Consider the following 4445-nt stretch of genomic DNA (forward strand, 5'->3'; position numbering starts at 1 on the left):
TGGTTGGTTTTTATAATAAAAAAACTCCAATTATTATAACATGTATGGTCTCCAATTATTATAACATGTATGGTCAGTCAGCTCTGTCATTTATGTAAAGTGTTATCAATAAAGATAGAAAGCATTGTTTCACAAATAACATTACTAAAAAAAATCATGATCGAAGCTCGACCCCCCTTCTTCAAAAAACTGAAAGTACACTGAATGTAAACTTGACCCCCCCCTCCTTCCTTTGGCGACAAAAGTACTTTCTGAATGCCCCCTAGGCACTCAAAAACAATAAACAAAATGGTCATCAATTTTTTATTAGCAACTATAATGAAAGCAACAGGAAAATGGTCAAAGAGAATTTCCCCAAAAAACGAAAAGATTTTCGGCCATATTTTAGGGTACCTTGCACTCTATCTTTCTGCCAAAAATTTCAGGCACCTGTAATCTTTAGAAGTTTAAGCTGGTACATTGCTCTTTCTATATTACAGTCAATCTCAAAAAATATCAGTACCAACAGATGGATCAATCTCGTCGTGGTAAGAGTAATGATTTTTACTCTTGAAAAAACTGTAGAGAAAACATTCGAGATGTCAACGAAACAAGAGTTAGAGATTGTATAACCCATGACCAGCAGATAACTTCAAGTAAAATAAGACGAAAGCAAAGTCCAAAAAAAGACATATTGGTTTTATGTTACACAAAGAAAGTCAGAATGTTTGAATTCTACACTAAGTAAATCTTTCAGGCATGTGATGTTACATAACTTCACACGTCTGTAAAAAAGAGAGTTGCTTTTGTACCCTCTTATACCGTCATTAGCAAAGTTCCTTTGAAGCATAATCATGCTGACGTCGTGGTCATGTCCGAGGAGTAAATTTCTCTGATCTTATAGACTCGTCATAAATGCGGAGGCTCTTGAAGACTTCCACCATATCACCAACTTGCCGGCTAGGTAGATTGATGAGTCGTAGCCGATCTTCGTATGAGTAGTTTCTATAGCAACTAACTAGCATTGTAGCTCTTCGTTGGACGCCCTCGATTGCATTGATATGTTTGATTAGCCTTGGAGGCCATACTACATGTGCATATTCCAAATGGGGTCTGACAAATGCAATGAAAAGCGTTCGAAACATATCTGGTGAGAGAAATTCGAAGCTCCTGCTAATCAAGCCAACAATAGAGTTAGCGTTCTTGATTTTACTGAATATATGGGCTGCAAAGGTCAGGTCACTATCGATTATCACTCCTAAATTTGTAAAATCGCTCGATTTTTTTAGTCAAAGCACTTGTTATACATTTTTGGAAAGCCAAGGGGTAGGGGAATCAAAATAACTTGGGTGCCAATTTTTTTTCTGACACTTTGGTGTGATTTTCGGACAAATACGACGGTATCAGGCAAAAATCATAGGGTGAAAAATTAATGAAGATTTGAGCTTCCGAAAGCGCAAAAACTGGACAAAACAGCTGTTTCTGGCTGAAAACACTGAAAAACACTGTTTTTAAGGATTAATATCTCGATGGAAATCTTTTTTATTTTACACGTCTTACTAACATTTGATTCAAGAATTCAACATACGTTTATCATTGTTTTTATTACCTAGTTTTTTTTTCAATCATTATTGTACATATGATTACAAACTCGTATTGAAGCTAAAATTGTCACAATCTAAAACGATCTCAAAACGATTTGAAACGTTTTCGTCGAAAAATAAATAACATGAAACGAATGCAACAGAATTTTATCATGAAGGAACGATTTGAGAACGATTGAAATGAATTTTAAGTTTCCAAAACGATTTGAGAAAATAGAAACGAATTTTAAGATTCCGAAACGATTTGAGAAAATTGAAACGAATTTTAAGTTTCCGAAACGATTTGAGAAAATTGAAATGGATTTTAAGTTTCCGAAACGATTTGAGAAAAATTAAAATGAATTTTATGTTTTTGGATCAAAAAATTGAATCGATTTTTCTTTACAAAACTCAGCCAGGTGGAACATGTAGCAAATTTTCTCTTTTTCTCTTGAAGTATGATAAATAAATTCTGTGAAGGAGACTTAAATTCTTAAATTTTGAATGCAATCCCATTACAGAACATTCCTTTGTTATGCTTTCACGTGTGTCAAGTAATATGCGATTCGAATATATATGCTTCCTTTATTCTTGCTTTAGTCAAAAAGTGTAGTATTTATTTGTGTCTCTCCTATATCGACTATTATCGAACATTTGCAAATCTCTTTTATCGTAGTTAAAGTAATGAAAATTATTTTTTCAATACTGGCAGTTTCATGTTTTTACAAACAATCCCCAGTTGAAAATAATTTTTTAAAAAAAACTAGAGTTCCGTTGCTCTTACAAAAAATAACATTGCAGGGTCTTCGTCAAAAATTGACGTCATTTTAGTCCTTGGTGTCGTGAACTTTTAAAGTGAACTTGTTCACGTGACGGCATTTTGAAATCAGTTCATTCCTGGAATTCAAAAGCTTGTCCGGGTTCGGAAATATAGCTATTTCAAGCTTCTCCGCGAGACAAAGTGAGCATTTCAGCGACGAACGGTTGAACGGTGGGCACTGTCGGATGGTGTTCCATGCGATTTTTGGCGATAGGTTTTTTCGTTTTAACCTCCAAACTTCTTTTGACAATTCCGTCTCTTTTTCGTAGCGGTGGTTTGCGAAAGAAGACTTGTGGTTTGCGAAACGTTTTTTGAAAGCAGGTTCGGCAAGTCCGATATATAAAACTTCTCGTCGTCGTAATCTGGTTCTTCCTCGCATGTTACCGTGGCTTGGTATACTGATCGTTCAACTAAACACGATCCGTTCAAGGGACAGTTGGCTTTTACCCTGCAGTTACATAGTCGGTTGTCTACGTTCTCGTTTGCTTCGTCTTTCAGGATGTTTTTATTGTGACTCTGTATGATATTTTTCATGTTTTTGGTGCAACTATAGCTGACTTTGACAGTGTTGCGGTTGAATATTTTGTTGAGTCTGTGGTGTTTTGGAAAGTGCTTATCTATGAGTTGCAGAAACCTTCGTGCAACTTTCGTTTCGACGTTCTGGTTGTACGGGGGGTTGAACCAAGTGATTTTACGCTTACGGTTATTTGTACGATTGTTATTTGCGATGGTAGGATTGTAGGATAGCTGGATGCTGTAACCACTATCTTTCAGTGCCTTTTCATACGGCTTTTTGGCTTGGTTGAATATGTGCTCGTTCGATGAATGGTTAGACAGTCTTTGTTCGATAGTTTTCGGAATTTGCTTGATCACGTTCGGTGGATGGTTTGACTGTTTGTTAATGTATTGAATCTTGTTGTCTGGTTTTGAGTACGGCTTGAAAGTTCCGTCATTCAAATTGAATGTAACGTCCAGGTAGTTAACAACTTTCTTGTTGCATTCAATCACAATTTCCAGTCCGTCCCCGTATTCACGGAACTTCGACTGCAGATCCTTTTTGATTCGTTCGGATTTGTTGTCATTAACATTTCTGAAAACTGAAAGACCATCGTCACGGTAGAGTCCCAAGTTCTTAATGTCGTACGTTTCACTTAATTTATGCTGTAGGTAGATTCCAACTAGCTCACAAACTTCAGCGCCGTCAAACGCACCCATGGTTACGTCAAACAGGTTACCATTTTTCTTCATCCAAGCGGAGTCGTCGCTGAAACAAAGTGATTTTCGTGCGTGGTTGATAATTTTAACGTCTTTTGCTGACAGAGTAGTGATTGTTTTGGCGAATTCGATAGCGTTGGATAGAAGATTTTTAGAAATTGACGGATAAAAGTCCTTTATGTCAAACACTATGAATTTGTGGTTCTTTTTATCAGGTATTGCTTTGAACCATCCGATAACCTCATCGGTGTTCTTCCATTGGTTTATGTTGAGATGGGCTTTGAGTTCGTTGTTGACCCTATCGAGGATCGATTTTGCGATACGGCCGATCTCGTTTTTGGCTGGATTTAATAAGCGTACCTTTGGATTGTTTTCGAAGTTATCCTTGTGATCTTTGAGGGTTATGAAAGCCTCGTTCTCGCCATTTATAAGCATTCTGTCGGAAACTTTCATGTCTTTTACGATCGTTTTACCGGTTGAGATGATCTTGCGGTGAACATTCTTGTTGACTTTTTTGTACGTTGACGTGACGGCATTATTCAGGAGCACGTTGTGGTCTTCTTTCGACAGCTTATACAAATTAGACGTTTTGTCAGCAAATGTTAGCGTTGTATCAGTGTTTTTTATCTTTTTTATATCGTTCTTTAAAGTTCGTTGGAACTGGTTGTGGTATTGTCGGAGCTTGATCGACTTCACCATGTCGAAAAGGTCGTTTTCGAACGGTATAAGGTCTTTGATTAAAGACGGACAATTCAATGTTTTTAAACCATATGTCTCTGGTATTGGTTCATCGTTTGGCTGTTCGAGGAAATGCGCTCGCCATCTCATTCGTTTGATCACCATTTCGA

Source organism: Clytia hemisphaerica, unplaced genomic scaffold (assembly GCF_902728285.1).
Source record: "Clytia hemisphaerica strain Z4C2 unplaced genomic scaffold, Clytia hemisphaerica genome assembly, whole genome shotgun sequence".
NCBI classification, from domain to species: domain Eukaryota; kingdom Metazoa; phylum Cnidaria; class Hydrozoa; order Leptothecata; family Clytiidae; genus Clytia; species Clytia hemisphaerica.